We start from the raw sequence: 19,839 nt of genomic DNA, 5'->3' as shown, positions 1-19,839 counted from the left end.
CTATTTTTCACCTTACATTTCAACAGGGTGGCAGCTGCGACTATATGCCATGTCACTGGAAGACAAAATGACCCTAAGAGAAACATAGGTGGTATCTTCTGTCCCTTGGGATGATAGGGATAAAGATCACTTTACCAGAAAATTGGGGACAGGGGTGGCCTCTAGACATAAGAAAAGGAGGGAGAATTGACAACCATGTAAATTCTTGTTAATTCACAAAAGCACAATCTTTCTGACATAAATGACATGGAACAGAACCTCTTTTTTCCTTGTTTTTTTAACAAAATTCTTCTTTTAAAAAAATTTTTAAAAGATTTTATTTATTTATAGAGAGGGAAGGGAAGGAGAAAGAATGAGAGAGAAACATCAATGTGCCGTGGCCTGCAACCCAGGCATGTGCCCTAACTAGGAATCGAACCTGCAATGCTTTGGTTCGCAGCCCACGCTCAATCCACTGAGCTACGCCAGCCAGGGCTAGAACCTCTTCTTTCATAAAGCTATTGATGCATAAATGACTTGCATTTGAAATGTTCAATTAAAAGGTCTAGTGTTGAGAACCTTATTAAAAGTTCTGAGGAAACCTACTAAACTATCTAACTGGCAAGAAAGTAGACTTGAGAAGAATCATCCTTAAACTCTGGTACACATTACAATCGCCCAGGAAGCTTTAAACATCTAGATTTTCTGCCCATACTTCCCACACCAAATAAATCCTAATCCCTTCCAGTGAGACTCAGGCATTAGTGTATTTTAGAACTTCCCAGGTGATTCCAACATACAGCTCACTTGGAGAACCAGTGTTTTAGTACAGCAAATAGTTTGTTTTTTTTATCTTTATTGTATTTTGTTCTATTACCGTTTAGTGCCCTTATACCACAGGTAACAAACAAGGCTCACAGGCTGAATCTGGCCCTCCACCTTATTTTATCCGGCCCAGCACCTTGTTTCTACCCAGCAGCAGTGCCAAGTTCTCACTTAACTGTTAGGGAAGTTATTTATATAGTCCTAAAACTACATTCGGCCCTTTGAAGGCAACCGCAAAGCTGATGTGGCCCCCAGTGAAAATGAGTTTGATACCTCTGCCCTTATACCCTGCTCCTCCCAGCAGTCACCACACTCTTATCCATGTCCATGAGTTCTTTTTCCTCATTCCCTCCACTCCCTACCCTTCCCCAGCCCTTAGCTGTCATCTGCTCTCCATCTATGAGTCTGTCCATGTTTTTCCTGGTTAGTTCAGATTGTTCATCAGATTCCACAAATGAATGAACTTCTTTTTAGTAATTTTCTGGTACAGGTTAAAGAGTGAGTTGAGTTTTAGCAACAGGTCAAACTGAGTTTGGCATCTTAAACATCTTCCCTAATTCCTACTTGTTTCTTTGCCTTTTAAATAAGGATCATGATTCATACCCCATTAGGTATCTGTGAAGCTTATTATGCTTAAGGTATTTAAAAAGGAAAAGTTAAGAAATGTAGTTACTTTTCCTTTATCCATATATTTATACTGCCACTCATGACACAGGATCCATTCATTTTGTTTTATCTTCTTATTCTCTTGTTTTCAGCCTTCACCTCACTGAGGGTCCACCATGTGCATTCTAGTTTTTTTTTCACCTTCTTCCTCATTTTACCTTTGTTTTTTTTTTCTTGCCCCTCTTTTTGCTAAAGCTCTACCTCATTGATGGAACTTAATGTAGACTTTTGAGAGCTTGGTTTTGGGTGCTTTGTGACAATTTTAGCCCCAAATTAATACCAGATGGATTTCAACAATTCACTTTTTTCTTCCTCCAGTCTTCATGGCAGCCAATCCAAAAAGAACACAAACATCATTTCAGATATATGCTTTCGCCACGAGGTGGCGCTGAGTACACATTAGATAGCCTATGCTTAAGTGACTTTATCCTCACCCTGATGGCACCTGGTTTCAAATTAGTCTAGAAACCTTAGAGCATTTAACAACTCAGAAGGGACTAGTGGGAGGGTTGGGAGTGGGTACTGTTAATATAAGAAAAATGAAACTTGAGTGTCATATTAGCTATGATGTTTGAGGTTCAGTACCACTCATCATGTTGAGGAGGTAAGGGTCTCACATTCCACATAAACAAAAAGAACTGGGTTGGTGGTAACAGAATTATAACTAACCCACATGGATTTGTGAGTAAAATGGTTAAAATACAACATCTCTAAACTAAGCTACTATTACTAGCTATTATTTAATCGTACTACATAGAATTCATATTTCTGCTTAGAGAGGAATGGGTTGCATTTTCAGTTTTGCTTCAAAAGTGGAATTTCTATGATCAAAGGAATAGGTTTACAAGACCCTTTCCATGATTTCAGAAAAGAAAAACTGATTAAGAAAGGGACAAAACAGAAAAATGTCAAGCGGAACACGCCAAAAAGCTAAAATGAACAGGAAAGGTCACTGGAGGATTAGTCTCAGTAATATTTGTTTAATGTCTGAATTTGAAGCAATTAAAAAAAGCAATGAAAAAAGATTGATGATTTTCTGTTACTAACATCCTTAAACAAGGAAGCTACAATCCCAGCAGAGACAATGTAGAAGTGTTACAGAACAGACCCAAGTGGGGAGGTATACCATATACTATTATTGAAATGACCTTCCTTTTGCTCTGGGGGTTCCCCCCCACCCACTACGTTCACTATGCCTGCTGCCAGAGGAGGTGTCTCCCAGTGCCAGAGATTTGTGAAAAGGAAAGGAATTATTTATTTAAAAGCTATACAGACTTATAGTAGTGACTTAATGTCTTCATTAAAATACCAAAGTCCTTTAGTATACCCACAGACACACAGTCCTTCCTTCTCCCCTCTGCCCTAGTCCGGGGTACCGTATCTCAGGAAAGGAAGTAGAAGTCCGTGATTCGGGCTCCCGGCGCCATCAGCTGTGTCGCCACCATGATCTCCAGTTAATCCAAAGCCATGTGGCACCTTCTCAGGGCCCGCCAGCAAGAGTCCTTTGACGCTTCTTCTTCCAGGCAAGGTCTCTCCTGCTTCCCAAGTCATGTAGCAAAAGGGAGTACCCCAGAGCCACAAGGTACCCTCTGCCAAAGCCATGTGGTTCTCCCTTGCACGGCTGCCAGCCCAGGTTTTAAATCCCCGCGCCAATCATCCTGTGCAGCCCCATTTCTGACTCCTCCCACACTCAGGTACACCTGCGGCCATTCCTGCATTCTTCCGGCTTTTCTGGGCTGCCTTAGTCAGTCTGGGCAGGCGTGGCCCCACGGCGGGGAGCCAATCATCTCCAAGCTCTCACACAGGCGCTGTAACCAGGGGAGTTGCCTCCCAGTCACATCCTGGGTGGAAGTCACTCCCATCTCCCTGGCTCAAAGCATGGCCACAGCTATTTAACATATCCGTGAAACCAGTTAAGGGCTATAGATATGTTAAATGACCACGCCAGAGGTTAGCTGCAAAGCTGTTGTTGTACAAAACAGCTCTCAATGGCCCTGCTCCACGTGTCCCATCCCCCAACCCACACCTGTGGTGGGGGGGTGAGGACATCCTAATATTTCCTGGACACCTTGGGTTCTGGACCCCATTCCAAATCCCTATTTGGGGCCCCCCTCTTGGCTGCACCCTGTAACATTGGGACAACACTCTAACCAACTGAGCTACCTGGCCAGGGCCAGTGCTTGCTTTATTTTAATGGGTTAATAAATAAAAATGAATCAGGGAGAGGAGGAATTGTGTATAGTGAATTAAGATATTAAATTCCATAGCCTCACAGTAGAAGTTAGTAAAGTCTCCGGCAGGTATAGTCATACTATTTCTTTTATAATCCAGCATATGTCCTACTGCTTTTGATTTTCTTCCATGTATTATATACAATACTTCTATAACAGGGTGCAGCCAAGAGGGGGGCCCCAAATAGGATTTGGAATGGGGTCCAGAACCCAAGGTGTCCAGGAAATATTAGGATGTCCTCACCCCCCACCACAGGTGTGGGTTGGGGGATGGGACACGTGGAGCAGGGCCATTGAGAGCTGTTTTGTACAGCAACAGCTTTGCAGCTAACCTCTGGCGTGGTCATTTAACATATCTATAGCCCTTAACTGGTTTCACGGATATGTTAAATAGCTGTGGCCATGCTTTGAGCCAGGGAGATGGGAGTGACTTCCACCCAGGATGTGACTGGGAGGCAACTCCCCTGGTTACAGCGCCTGTGTGAGAGCTTGGAGATGATTGGCTCCCCGCCGTGGGGCCACGCCTGCCCAGACTGACTAAGGCAGCCCAGAAAAGCCGGAAGAATGCAGGAATGGCCGCAGGTGTGCCCGAGTGTGGGAGGAGTCAGAAATGGGGCTGCACAGGAAGATTGGCCGGGGATTTAAACACAGGTGTGGCAGCCACTGAGGAGAGAACCACGCAGCTTTGCCAGAGTGGGGACCCCCACAGCTTTAGAAGGGGGAACCGCCACCCGGCTTTAGCAGAGATCCCGGCGACACAGCTGAGGGCGCCGAGAACCGAGGAAGGTCTCCCAGCCAAGACGGAGTACTGGGAAGAACCGGGGGCTGCCTGAGCCAAGGACTTCTATTTCCTTTCCTGAGATACGGTACCCCAGACTGGGCAAGGTGGGGAAGGAAGGACTGTGTCTGTTTGTGGGTGTTTTAAGGGACTTTGGGATTTTGATAAAGACATTAGGTCACTACTTTAATTTTTTATAGCATTAAATAAACATTTCCTTTCCTTTCCACAAATCTCTGGCATTGAGAGATGTCTTTCCTGTAAGGCGGCAGACATAACGGACCTGGGGGGTTCCTTTCGGTAATAGTATATTGCCTTCGGCCCCCCTTGGCCCCTTGTGTTCTGTAACACCAATACAGCAAGGTTGTGGATTCCATGTTTACTCAGGGCACCAGAGCACATAGAAGAATCAACTAATGTACAAATAAGTGGAACAACAAATCGATCTCATCAATAAAATAAATAAACAAAGCAAGCAAGCACTGGCTTAGATATTGGCAATACTACCACAAATAAGCATTTACATAAGTACAAAGGGGGAGCAGAATTGGCCACACCAAAATATGTTTCTTTAGCATCAAGGTTATGTTGAGTTTGTTATTTTTTAAGGAATATCAGATACAGAAAAAGTTCTGAAAACCTAGAAGTTACACTTGTTAGGTGCATTTACATGTATAAGGGAAATCTCCATTTGTAAGAGAAGCTGTCCACTCTCCCCCCAAGCCAGGAAGAGGATGACTCAATCTCTAGAAATGTATTAAAGGGGATGGTGGATCACTTAAATCTGCATAACAACCTTACCTGTTTGTATGGCACTTTCTCTGGTAACCTCCCATAACTGACTCCCCCACCCTAATTGTCTTTCTGAGATGCATTTAAAGTGGTAGCTTGGGCCATTTGGAGGAGTTACTCAGTTTTCCTGGGCCTTTCCCTTATATGCAGGAGGCATACATGTTATTAAACTTCGGTTTTTCTCCTATACACCTGTCTTTTATCACAGGAGTGTCTCAGCCAAGAACTTAGAAGGGAAAACTCAGTAGCAAAATTAATAAGGGAATCCCATACATTTTACAAAATCCTAAAACTGCCACAGGCAAAGGAAATAATTATCACCATTAATAAAGAGTACTCCAGAATGAATAATAATAGGAAAAGGAAAATAAGTTTCCCTCTGCTCTTCTGGGCTCTTGGCTGACACATCCCTGTAATCAAAGACAGATTAACAGGAGAAAAGCAAGTAAAAGCTTAATAAACTGTATACCTCCTGTATATATGGGAGAGACCCAGGAAAATCTAGTAATGATAGGGGACTCAAGAGTTGGAAAATTTTAGTTTAAGGTAAATAGTTAATAAGCCTAGTAGGCAATGCACATGTTAAAGCTATTGTTTGAAGAACTGCAGGTACAGCTCACCCTGGCTCCCAGGAGAGACAGACAGCCTCCTGGGGCACTGCTAAAGACCACCACCTGGGGAACAAGTGGAGACATCTAGACCATTGTGTCCCAGGAAGAGACTGCCCATCCACCTGCCCCTGGGAACAGCTACCTGCCCAGGGCGAGAATACTGCAGTATTTTAATCTAATGTTCCCTGAATTTCAAAACCCCTCATTGCACTTTGTTCTGTGTTATAAAAAGGCTGGCTTGGAAGGAAATGTAAGACAGTCTGTTAGGGTACAAACCCACTACCTTTTCAAACCCAGCATCTCCTCAGATCATAGGCCATCTGAATAAAGCGCCCACAAAGATTGAATCCCTGTCTGTGCTTACTGGGTCTGGTAGGTGACAGGCAGCATGCATGCTGGCTTTTCCAGTTTCAGTAACTCCCTCAAATGACTGAAGCCACCACCTTAAATACCATCTTTGGTTGAAGACAAAAGATGTTAGGGGGCATCAGTTGTGGGATGTTGCCAGGAGAAGCACAGTAAACAGGGTAAGGTTCTTATGCAGACTTAAGTTGCCTTCTGCATTAATAAGAATTTCTAGAGATAAAGTCATCCCCCTCTTCCTGGTACAGCAGAGGAAATATCAAATGGAGAGTTCCCTTACAAATGTAAATAGATTCTATAAAACGTAACCTCTACTTGGTTTTCAGAGCCTCTCACCTGTCTGGTGTTTTTTTAAAGTTACCCATCCTAAAAAAATCCTTATGCCAAGGAGACATATTTTGGGGTGACAAATTCTGTTGCCCTACAATAGACCACTGATTCCTGTGGCCTTCCTTTCTAGTAGTTCTTCCGTAATTGCAGATGCTTTGCAATCGCCAGGCTCAAGGTGACTCATGCCTGGTGCTACTTAATGACAGCTCGTAAATGGTCCTATCGATGCCTGCCAGAGACCTTTCAGTACTGCAGTGCAAACCAAGAGTTATGGGAAGGGCTGGCAGTGACTGTAGTCTTTCCATCCAAGCACTTCCTAAAAGATGCAATAGGCCAAGATACGTGAGAGGAAGCAGACACAAGAGGGAGAATTCTTAGTCAGAGCAAGGTTGGAGGAGAGAGATAAAAACTACCTGTGAACGCCTTTTACTACACTGAAGACATAAATATTATTGACCAAGTCAGAAGGGAAGGAGAAAATGGTACATCTTGGGCTTCTTTGGCAGTCTTTTGAAAGCAGGCCTTCTCCTCCACAATCCCTGTCCGTGCAAACCTAGATAAAGGATGCTGACAGGGCTGTGCAATATCATCAGCGCTTTGACACTGAAAGAAAGAAATGTAAGAGAGTGTAAGAAATTCAACTGCATTGTTACTATGTATATATTTGAATATTTGAAGGGGATTTATAATGGAAAAATGTCAAAAATGGAATCTGCCAACTCCTGGAATTTTCAAAGAGAACAGGGCAGATTCTATCAAAGTCACAGTTTTCTCTACTCAGAGAAGTCTTCCCCAGCCCCAACCCTATCTCCTCTGCCTTGACCTCAATCATGTTCTCTAGTTTCAATGTACAACATGTCAGTGACCCATTTCTCACTTTAGCCACCAAATATTATGAGTGGTATCTCTAATCAAGCATCATGTCTCCTATTTCCAATATGTTCCTTACCCAATATAAAGATTGCTCTTAAGTATTTGTTAGTCAAGAACTTTTAATGGACTGCATATATTTATATATATATACACACACACACACACATACAGGGTGGGCAAACAGTTTTTTTTTGTTTTATTAATTATTGTATTATTTTCCATATGAACAACTGTGAACCTACTTTCACCCCACCCTGTGTATGGGTGTCTTTGCAATCCATTAAAAGTTGTGTACATGCATGTATATGTTATGTATATCTTTAAGAAAGACTACTAAAAACAAGTAAGATGATTTATTCTTTCCCAACCCACTTATGCCAGTTCAGGGTTGTGGGTGGCCAGAGCCCATCCCAGCACAGGACACTCTTCCATCACAGGGCGTATCACACACCCACACTCACTCACACGGGGACAATGTGACACACCAGTTCACCTCATCAGTACATCTTTCGGATGTGGGAGGAAACCAGAGCACTCAGAGAAAGCCCACGCCAATGGGGAAGAACATGCAAATTCCACAGAGACAGTGAGGCCTAGGCCAGGAATCAATTTTTTTTCTCATCAACATTATAATCAAACAGTGTTAAGTGAATCAATGTTAATCAAGGATCTCTTTTATATATATATATATATATATATATATATATATATATATATACATATATATATATATATATCTCCCCAACTTCTTCGCCACAATTCAAGCTTCTTCTTGATAGAGACTAATCTATCTTTTCAGCTTTTTCTTGCGCTAGTTCATTAAATAATCCATATGCTCTAAAGAAAAAGATGCATTGTCAAACTTAATTTGCATTTCCTTATATTAATCTTTATATTTCTCATCCTGTACCTACACCTGCTATACTCTTTATTATCTATGTTATCAAGTCATATCTATATTTTTGGGTTTATACTCCTCCCTGATCACTCAAGATAGAATTAGTCCTTTCTTTAATAAATTCCAATAGCGTTTGCTTATAATACATTTGATACTATACATTTCATTAACTTTTAGTTATTTTTGAAATCATGAAATCATAAAATCATAGAATCTTCTAGAGAAAATAAACCTAGAAAATTCATGTCTCCATATGTCCATAGCTTGTGTCAGGGCCCAGGGCAGGCTACCCTGAAATCTCCCACAACGGCATTATTTGGAATTAAAGTTACTTAAACGGCCAGCTCAAGAAGAATACTCTGACCTCTCCATCTCTGTTCCCCCTGAAAGCAGGACATAAATCTCCCTCATGGAAGGTGCCCTCCCTGTACCTAGAAGCTAACAAGAGAGACAGCACTATCACCACAGGTAGGGAATTCAGGGCAGAGCAGCATATGTAAACAAACCTTGTAATTTTTTTTTTTTTTACTTATTTACTACCCAAAGCCCAAACTTTGCTTAGATTCCTCACTAATGAGCACCCAAATCTAACTTTCTTTGTTCTGTTAAATCTTCCCAAATTTATTTCTTTGTCTAAAAAGCTTTCTGCTTCACTCATTTCTCTGAGCATCCTCAATGATCTCCCATGCACATGCATTAATTTGGTTTTACTCCTGTTAATTTGTCTTACATCTACTTTATTTTAATCAGAAAACAAGAACTAAGAGCAATATGGGGGGAATTTCTCCCTCTCTGGCACTTGCTTCATGCAAAGAATCAGCAGGAAAGGTGCTCATCAAAAAAGATAAGTTCCTGGATGCTGTCCCAATTCTATGGAATCACAATCTTCAGGGTCTGGGGATCTGTACTCTTAACAATGATCTGGGTGAATTTATAAACACTAGAATTTGGGACACATTGGCCCAGTCTATTTCCCTGAATACATAAGCGGGGCAACTGAAACCCTCTGCGTCCGGATAAGCTCCTTGCCCAGAGATCACATGGGTAGTTACAAGCATGATCAAAACCAGTGCTCAGGTAACATGTTCTTTCCAAGGCTTACCTATGCCATCCAGGAATATGTGCCTTAAAGAGAGAAACTGGGTCTTTGGCTATCCCATCCCCTCCTCCACCTCAGTGGTATTTTGCATAATAAATTGCACATAACCACTTGAAAAAATTAGCAGCGAATTATTTTTAGGGATAGACTGCCGACTCTATGTCAATAGTTTCCAAATAGGTAAATAAAAATAATAGTACTAACACAAGTGGTTTTATAACTGAACACACATTTGAAACAGGAAAATGAATGCATACACACTTTATTTTGAATAAGTACTGGCACTTTATTCCTGAAAATGCCTTCCCAGTGTTCTCTTGCCACTTGCCAGGGACTATAAAATATTTTAATTTCCACTTGATGACTGGAAAATGCGTACAATGAGTTCCCCTGGTACAGTCTGTGGACTTGATGATGAGATACAGCACAGCCTGATTAAAAAAAAGTCCAGTCCCTCTGTCAACACTGGAGGGAGCTGTGAGATTTGAAAAGATAAAGCAAACAGAAGAAGAAAGAAACATTATGGCTGCCCGGGCACATCGCTATGAGAAATAATGAGCAGTCCTCTCTTTTTTTAAATTGTTATGTAGGATTATTTCATTAACAATTCAGCCTCTACGTTTTTGTAGTGCTGTTCTTTCAAAAGAAAAATAAAGCCGAATTGTGCCTTCTTGGCATCAGCATTTTTCTGTCTTTTCTGTGTCCCTGTACTTGTTTTGATCTGACAAGCTTAATGCCATTTGATAGGATGAAAGCAGGCCATTCCCGGGAGCTGATTGCTTTGAGGGCACTCATCCATTTTATGAGGAATTTCTATCCCTTTCTAGGACTTCTATCTTCTTTGCTTTAGATAACAGAATAAAAATGAATATATTATAAGGCCTGAAATCCTGTCCAAAGAAAAAAAAAATAACTCTTCAAATGATCTGACATCCTGAGATGTAGACAAAAAGCCATGTTAAATACAAGAAGATAGTTTGTCTAAAAAATAAAAGTACCATTTAAAAAGAACTTGCCACATACTAGTCACAAGTCACAATAATAAGGACATACATATGAACATATGTATTCTTAGTATTTCATTTAGTGCCCACAATCTTTAACAGTATTTTACTTAATAGCCACAAAATTGCCATCAGAGAGGTACTTTTATTTCAGTTTTACGAATTAGGAAACTGAAACACAAAAACTTAAATTTGTCAAAATGAAAATGTAAATAAATAGATAAGCCTTGATTCAAATCCTGATCTTCCCAACTCCATATCCTACGCAGTAGCCTTTTATTAAGGGTGTTTATAGATGCAACCTTATTGATTTCACATGGGAGCATGTAAGACCTAGAGGCTATCTGGCCCCACTTGAAACTACTTAATCAGAATCTGTATTTTAACAAGTCCCCTAGTACAACTCAATAGCAAAAAAAAAAATCCAATTAAAAACTAGGCAGAAGAACTGAATAGATGTTTTCCAAAGAAGACATACAGATGGCCGACAGGTACCTGAAAAGATGTTCAACCTCACTAATCACCAGGGTAATAGAAATCAAAACCACAGTGAGCTACTACCTTACACTTGCCAGAATGACTATCAACAAACAACAACTATTGGTGAGGTTGTGGAGAAAAGAGAACCCTTTGCACTGTTGATGGGAATGTAAATTAGTGCAGCCACCATAGAAAATAGTACGGAGGTTCCTCAAAAAATCAAAAATAGACCTACCATATGATCCAGCAATTCCATTTCTGGATATTTACCCAAAGAAAGCAAAAACACTAATATGGAAAAAAAATATGCAACCCATGTTCATTGTAGCATTATGTTTTTTAAAGTATATTTTATTGATTATGTTATTATAGTTGTTCCACTTTTTTTCTCTCCTTTATTCCCTTCTACCCTGCACACCCCTCCCACCAGCATTCCCTGTTCTTTGTTCATGTCCATGGGTCATACTCATTGTAGCATTATCTATAATAGCCATGTATAGAAAGAACCTAAGTGTCCATCAATGAATGAATGAAGAAATTGTATATACAGGCAGGCCTCATTTCATTGAGCTTCATTTTATTGCACCTCACAGATAGTGATTTTTTTTTTCACAGATTAAAGGTAAGACCCTCTACCAGCAAAAATTATGACTAGCTGAAGGCTAAGATGATGGTGAGCATTTTTTAGCAGAAAGTATTTCTTAATTTAGTTATGTACATTGTTTCTTTAGACATATGCTATTGCACATTTAATAGACTATATTATAAACCTAAACTTTTATATGCAGTGGGAAACCAAAAAATTGTGACTTGCTTTATTGCTATGTGTGCTTTATTTCAGTGGTCTGCAACTGAACCCATAGTATCTCTGAGGTATGCCTGTATATATACAATGGAATATTGTTGGCCATAAAATAGAATGAAATCTTGCCATTAGCAACAACATGGGTAAAGCTTGAGGGCATTATGTTAAGTGAAATAAGTCAGACAGACAAAGACAAATCCCACATGACCTCACTTAAATGTGCAATCTAAACACAAACAAACAAAAAGCCCAAGCTCTTATTTACAGAGAACAGACTGGTGGGTCAGGGGTGGAGTGTGAAATGGGTAAAGGGGTCAAAAGTACAAACTTTATAACTAAAGTGTCAGCTTTAGTAATACACTAAATAAGTCATTGGGATGTACTGTATGACATGATGACTATAGTTTAAAAATACTCTCTATTGTGTATTTGAAAGTTGTTAAGAGTGTAAATCTGGGAAGTTCTTATCACAGAAAAAGAAAATTTTAAAATTTAAATAGAAAACTAAGTGCCCTGGGTGATTTTTAAGTATGTTAAACTTTAAGAAACACATTTATAAAGGTCTAGAGTGCCTCTCTTCTTATGGAGCTCAATGACTTGTTACTAAATTTAGTAATCCAAGTGCTATAAACTAACGGTAGCTCAAACCTCATGTTAGGCACAAAATATGACTTTAAAAATCAGAGCAATACCTTTATATAATTCATGTTATTTTATTTTATTTTTAAGATTTTATTTATTTTAGAGAGAGGGGAAGGGAAGGGGAAAGAGAGGGAGAGAAACATCATGTGGCTGCCTCTTGCAAGCCCCCCACACTGGGGACCCAGCCCGCAACCCAGGCATGTGCCCTGACTGGGAATCGAACCAGCGACCCTTTGGTTTTCAGGCCTGTGCTCAATCCACTGAGTCACACCAGTCAGGGCTCATTCATGTTATTTTAAAATTTAGTTAGAATATGAAATTTTGGGAATATGTAATTGGCATGCCTCCATTATTCATCATAACATATTCAGGGAGTTTTTATTTATATTATACTCTACAAGTTATTACTACAGAAACTGTGATAAAGAGGGACTTAAGAGTTGAAGTTGACTGTCTTAGACACAACATAAACTTAATTTAAATATATATTTAATATATAATTAAATATATGTAATATAATAATATGTAGTTATTATTTATATTATTGGGTGAATTAAGATTGCCTCGTTCTTCTTCTCTCCCCTTTACCATTCCTCGCCAGTCTCTCACCCTCCTATATCTTCCTTCCCTTGAATACTGAAATTCTTCTACTGCTTCCTTAGAAAAGTCAACTCCAAGATCTTCCCATATTGCTTAATCCCTCATTCATCCATTTGGGGAGAAATGGAAGAAAGCTCATGGGGTCTGAGAATTATCAACCTCATGTAATAACGAGGAGCTACTATTAGCTCTATTAGCCTATTAAAAAGGCTTCTATTAGCCTTTTCATTTTAACTAATGTGCTGTTCTCCTTCCCCATGGGAGAGCTTGATTCTAATAATGAACTCTCCAAGAACATAAAAAAATAAATTGAAATTTTGTAAAGATTGTATATATTCTAGGGAGACATGCCCCATAGCACTTAGGAAGTTTCTTAATGAAAATGAGGCCTAGAGCCCCGGAGGCCCAGCTGGTTATGAACCTAGGCCTGTGTTCTCCCGCTCCTTCTTTTCTTTCAACATCACAGATGCTGCTGTGTCCTTTGCCAAGGACTGCCTGGCAGGTAGAGTGACTGTGGCCATCTCCAAGACAGTGATAGTGCCCATCAAGCAGGTCAAGCTGCTGCTGAAGGTGCAGCATGCCAGCAAGCAAATCACCACAGATAAGCAATGCAAGGGCATTACGGATTGCGTGGTTCATATCCCCAAGGAGCAGGGAGTCCTGCCCTTCTGGCACAGTAACCTGGCCAGTGTCATCAGACACTTCCCCATCTAGACTCTCAGCTTTGCCTTCACAGATAAATAGAAGCAGATCGTCCTGGTGGTGTGGACAAGAGGACCCAGTTTGGGAGCTACTTTGCAGGGAATCTGGCATCAGATGGTGCTGCTGGGGCCACCTATTTGGGTTTTGTGTATCCTCTTGATTTTGCCTGTACCCTCCTAGCAGCTGATGCGGGCATAGCTGCAGCTGAAAGGGAATTCAAAGGCCTTGGTGACTGTCTGATTGAGAGCTACAATTCTGATGGGATGAAGGGCCTGTACCAAGGCTTTAATGTGTCTCTGCATGGTATCATCATCCACTGAGCTGCCTACTTCGGTATCTCTGACACTGCAAAGGAAATGCTCCCAGATCCCAAGAATACTCACATCTTCATCAGCTGGATGATTACACAGTCTGTCACAGCAGTGGCTGGGTTGACTTCTTACCCGTTTGACACTGTTCGTCGCCGCATGATGATGCAGTCAGAGCTCAAAGAAACTGACATCACGTACATAGGCATGCTTGACAGCTGGAGGAAAATTGCTTGTGATGAAGGAGGCAAAGCTTTTTTCAAGGGTGTGTGGTCTAATGTTCTCAGAGGCATGGGTGGTGCTTTTGTGCTTGTCTTGTATGATGAAATCAAGAAGTTCACATAAATTATTTCATAGTCTTCCTCCCCCCACCCCATGAATAGGCATGTTGTAATATGTAACATATCTGGAGCATTCTTGAGACTGTTGTTGGCTATGTGTTTGTCAATGGCAACTATTTACTAGTTGAAAATGGGAAGCAATAATATTCGTCTGACCAGGTTTCTCTTAAAGCCATTTCCATGGCGATGGTAGGACTCAATTATATTTTTTTATTTCAGTCACTCCTGATAAACAACAAATTTGGAGAAATAAAAATATCTGAAATATTAAAAAAAAGAAAATGAGGAGCTGAAGAAAGCAAAATTTTGTTTAAAAATCACCCTTTGCACTATATGATAATTTATTAGGGTTAGTTTAAAATTGCCATGCCTGCCTATGATTTATGTTTGCTTTTGAAATGCATGAAATAATGACCAAATAAGATCCTTTCAATGAGAAATACATTACTGAAAAGAGTATTATTGTTGAAAAAGAATATTATTTTTAATTTGTTACTGTAACCTTCATAGTTCTAAGTAATCAGGAAAATGGGGGAAATAGTTAAATATAATGGGCGAGAGTATTTTTTTCATATCAAATTATTTTAAAGATTTTATTTATTTATTTATTTTTTAGAGAGAGGGAAAGGGAGGGAGAAAGAGAGGGAGAGAAACATCAATGTGTGGTTGCCTCTCACGTGCCCCCAACCAGGGACCTGGCCCACAACCCAGGCATGTGTCCTCACTGGGAGTCAAACTGGTGACCCTTTGGATCATAGGCCAGTGCTCAATCCACTGAGCCACACCAGCCAGGGCTCAAGTTATTTTAAAAAGGAAGAATCCAGCTGCTCTCTTTAGGCTCTCTTATCTCTCATTACTCTCTATTTTCTTTCCTTTCTTATTGCCATTTTCCCCTGATCACACCATTTGATCTGCTTTCAAGATCTTTTCATGTAAGTGGCACAAAAAGTTTCTTTTCATCATTCCTGAACTTCTGGTGATATTTACACCATCATTTACAAGAAGGACATCAGTCAAACTCAAAACGTTGTGATCATCACAGTCATTGTAATGAAATGTTGATGCTCAGCTGACAGAGGTAATAAATTGACTTGGTTCAGCTAACCCAGGAGCATGAGCAAATTTTAAGTCCAGGAAAAGGAAATATCACAAGTTTGAAGACTTCTAGTTTTTAGCATGTTTTATTTATTTATTTTTTAAAATCAGGCAAAAACACAGTGTTGGAACAGAAGGAGTCAACAACTTTCTATCTGGAAATAAAATCATTTCATAATGCAATGTCACCTCCTTTATTTTTTCATTGTTTATACTGCAGAGTACTAACTAAAAAAAAGCCTTCGGTAAACTTCAGTTCACTTCTGGATTAAGAATATTAGAAGCTGAATGTAATATTAAATATAAAGCAGTTTGACTCTCATATTTTATTGATGCAGCATTTGAGATGCAGAGGAGTAAAGTACCTCTCACATAATCACATCAGTGATTGTTGAATCAGGCCTAAGAATGCACATGTCAGCTCCATGCTATTTTGATCACACTATGAACTAAATTATGACTCAAGTTTTTGCTTTATATCCAGTTTCTCATGAAAAGAGAATTAGGACAACATAACGAACATTAAATCCAACCCATTTTTCTGCCTTAGTGGATGAGATTTATATTTCTTTCCAGTAAAGCTCTTGAGAGATGGTGACAGAGTGAGTCATAAATTGCAGTTCAAAATTAAGGTACACGAGACCAAAATCAAAGCTGGCCAAGGAGCTGACCCTGATAAATGAGCAAATTCATCTTATTCAACAATAGGAGTCAGTAAGGCAAGGCCTGAATTCATTTCAACATGAGGATTAAGTTACAAAGTACAAACCAGGACAGAATCAGGATTCAGAAAAGACTGAGAAGGCAAAGAAAGGCAAATACCATATGATCTCACTTATATGTGAAATCTAATGAGCAAAATTGACAAAATAGAAACAGAGGCATGGATACAAGGACAGACGACAGCTGTCAGAGGGGAGAGGGATTGGGGGACTGGATGAAAAAAGGTAAAGGGATTAACCAAAAAACATGTATGTATAACCCATAGATGCAGAATAAAGTGTGGTGATGGCCAGAGGGAAAGGGGGTGGGGGTAAGTGGAGGTGGGCAAAGTTGGAAGCAAAAAGAGACTTTGCTTGGGGCCATGGATGCACGATGCAGTGTGCAGATGATGTTTTAGTGAGGTGTATACTGGAAACCCATATGGTTTTGTGAACCAATGTCACCCCAATACATTCAATATTTTTTAAAAGGACTAAGATGGACCTCAAGAGTGTGTTGTTATAAATGCCACTCACAGATTTGACCTGAAAATGTTCTTCACTTAACATCTCTTTAAAATAAGCCATAAACACAGTTGCCTTAGAAGGTAGACTGTTAATTCAATAAGAACATGGGACTTCAAGGTTAAACAAACAAAAAAAAAGAAGCAAAAAGCAAGAATAAAAATATTCTGAAAGATCCCTCTTGCAAAATGAAGCACTTATTTTATTGAGCAGGGAAACACAAAAAGTTACTTACAGCCTTTTGTTGTGGATATTTAGTATAAAATAACTATGTGCCTGCCTCAAGGTATTCATGATTCTAGGAAGATATGCTACTCATTCTCCATTTGTTCATTCATTCTGCTTGCTTCGTTTTCTGCTTTTCTCTAATTAGTCCCTGCCTTGAAAAATCGTCTCATTCACACTGCATCTCCCAGGCTCTTCTGGCTTCCCTTTGAGTCCAGGTAAGGAGGAACATTAATTAGATACAAGTCAGGAGAGGAGGGGGTGGGGGATATTTCCTCCATTCCTTCCCTTCTCCAGAGCCATGTGTTTGGGCAATTTCTGAATCCCCCGATGACTGACTTATTGGGCAAACCTCCTTCCAAGATGGTAATTCTCACAAATTTTCATAGCACTTTTCCACCTCTTGCCCTTCAGCTCTTGAGGTGATAAAAGCTTCACGCTATTCCTCTTCCTCATCTCTGAATACCAACCATCCTTTTTTAAATTAAATTTATTGGGGTGACACTGCATAAACTTTGCTGCCCCCCAGCTGCCTTCCCTCTGGTAATCACTATATTGTTGTTGTATCTATAAGTTTTTGTTTGTTTTTTAAACAGCTTTATTGAGGTATAATTAAATACATTTAATGTATCCAACTTATATTTAATATACAAATTTATATTTACATTTACATAAAAACTCACATATTTATGTATAATTAAAATGTGCATAGTTAATACATTTAATACACATTTAATGTATACAATTTGAGGAGTCAGTTCATATGCATACAGCCATGAAACCATCACCACAATTAAGGTAATAGGCATATCCATCACTTCCAAAAGTATCTTTGCATCTCTTTGGGTTTGTTGTTTTGTCCCATTTTGTTTTGTAATAAACTTACATGAGATCTACCCTCTTACTATGTTTCTATAATGCACAATACATATTTCTAAATGGAAAGTCTTGTTAATGATAGGCACTATGCTGCATTTACAGATCCCCAGAACTTACTCATCTTGCATAGCTAAGAACTTATACCTGTTCACCTGCCTTTTCCCCAGTCCTTAGCAACCATTATTTTAGATAGCTCACATAAATGGAATGCAGTATTTGTCCCTCTGTGACTGCTTTATTTCACTTCATATAATGTCCTCCAGGTTCATCTATGCTGTCACTCGCGGCAGGATTTCCTCTCATATAATTCAAACCCAATTTTCATGATGAATATATGACTTGTTCTCATGACACTAATTTATAATACAAAGGCATAGAGTCCTTTGAATGGATAAAAGTCCACATCACTTTTAACACTTCTGCCATGTATAAAGTTATTTTTGTTAATTGGGACAAAATGTTCATCAATTGACCTTTACCTTGGAATGATTTCTCTTACAAGAATTCATGTAATTAAAAGCTAAAATCCTTTTATATTGAGAAAGTAATTAAAGGGCTTAAACAACAAAAGAAAAAACGCATGTTATGTGTGCCTTAGTAGGCCATGACATAATTTTTTTTAATTTGAAAGAAGGGAAAGAAAGTAAAGAAGTACATAGAGAACTAGACACCTAAATTATCTACTACAAAACAATTGGCAAAACTATCACTTGGAGTGTTGTAGCAAATACCGAGTCTACCTAATAAACTCATACATCTGACTAAGGAGATGTCTAGAAAGAATAAAACAATGTAACTGATTTCTTTAAATGCCTCTAATAATAAGTGAGAAAATAAAAATAAATTTAAAAAGGAATTGTTTAGTTTTAGAACAGATTGTAAACAAAATACAGAGTGCCCATGAGAGCCCTTGTAGCTAAGAAAAGATTATTGACCTTAAAACATAAAAGGACCAGTTGTTTTACCAGCAAAATGGGCTTATTTGGGAATAGCAAAGGAAATGAAACTTGGAACAAGCCAACTATGGCAAACCACAGACAAGTCCAAAGAACAGAGGAAAGGTGTTGCTTTCACAAGGGGAAAAGAAGGAGTTGGGAGGGGCTGTTTTGAAGAGTTCAGGGTGGTAATGGCTACCCATTGGCTGAGTATAGCAGTTTCTCATTGGCTGGGCTATAACCAAGAGTCCAAATGTGAAGGCAACCAGCTAAAGAGGTGCAGGTGACAGCTGAGGTGTTTTCACTACCATTTGGGGTCTGGGTGGCAGTGCATGAGAGCACTGTCTTCAGGTCTTCCTGACTCAATTTTAAATGAGGTTTCCTTTATTTTTTTTAAGATTTTATTTATTTATTTGTTTGTTTATTTATTTATTTTTACACAGAGGGGAAGGGAGAGAGGAAGAAAGAGGGAGAAACATCAATGTGTGGTTGCCTCTCCATGCCTCCTACTGGGGACCTGGCCTGCAACCCAGGCACGTGCCCTGACTGGGAATCAAACTGGCGACCCTTTGGTTCATAAGCCAGCACTCAATCCACTGAGCCACACCAGTCAGGGCAGGTTTACTTTATTTTTAACAAGATTGACAGATAAACAGTAGCCTCAGAGCAAAGAACAAAACCTGAACAGTACAGTGCAGTCCCAGGGTAAACAAGTGAAGGATATAACTATGTGATCCTTTTTTAAGATCTCAGAAAAATTTCAGAGCATTCCTCACTAACTCTCTTTGAGAGGTAACCCACATCAGCCTCACAGGTGACCCACGATAGGACTTGTCATTGAAACAAATGTGGGTATGTCTTTTGTTCAATGGAGTGAACATCCAATAAGAGTCATAGTTAACCTGACAGACAGAAAGAACTTGTGCTATTAGAAGCATCATCAGTTTAGACTAAAAGGGATAGAAACAATTTAAAGTTTAAAGTCCTGGTACCCTCAACCTTTGCACACAGGATGCACACTAAGAAATCTAATCATCTACAGACACAGACCATTTATTTTAATGAAGATAAGATGAGTCAGAAGGCTGAACTAAGATACTAGAGGCCCTAACCAAGGACCTGGAAGCATGTGCCCAGTTGAATTTTAGAATT

At 39.6% G+C, this 19,839-nt stretch overlaps 1 pseudogene; it reads left to right on the top strand.

Moving 5' to 3' along the window:
- The first annotated feature begins 9,402 nt into the window (after nucleotides 1-9,402).
- Nucleotides 9,403-14,333, top strand: LOC123829899 (annotated as a pseudogene).
- Nucleotides 14,334-19,839: the final 5,506 nt, after the last annotated feature.

The sequence above is a fragment of the Phyllostomus hastatus genome, unplaced genomic scaffold (genome assembly GCF_019186645.2).
Source record: "Phyllostomus hastatus isolate PE091 unplaced genomic scaffold, TTU_PhHast_1.1 phas_scaffold_12, whole genome shotgun sequence".
NCBI lineage: Eukaryota > Metazoa > Chordata > Mammalia > Chiroptera > Phyllostomidae > Phyllostomus > Phyllostomus hastatus.
Note: the sequence above shows the minus strand (reverse complement) of the source record. Positions and strands in the feature narration are given on the sequence as shown.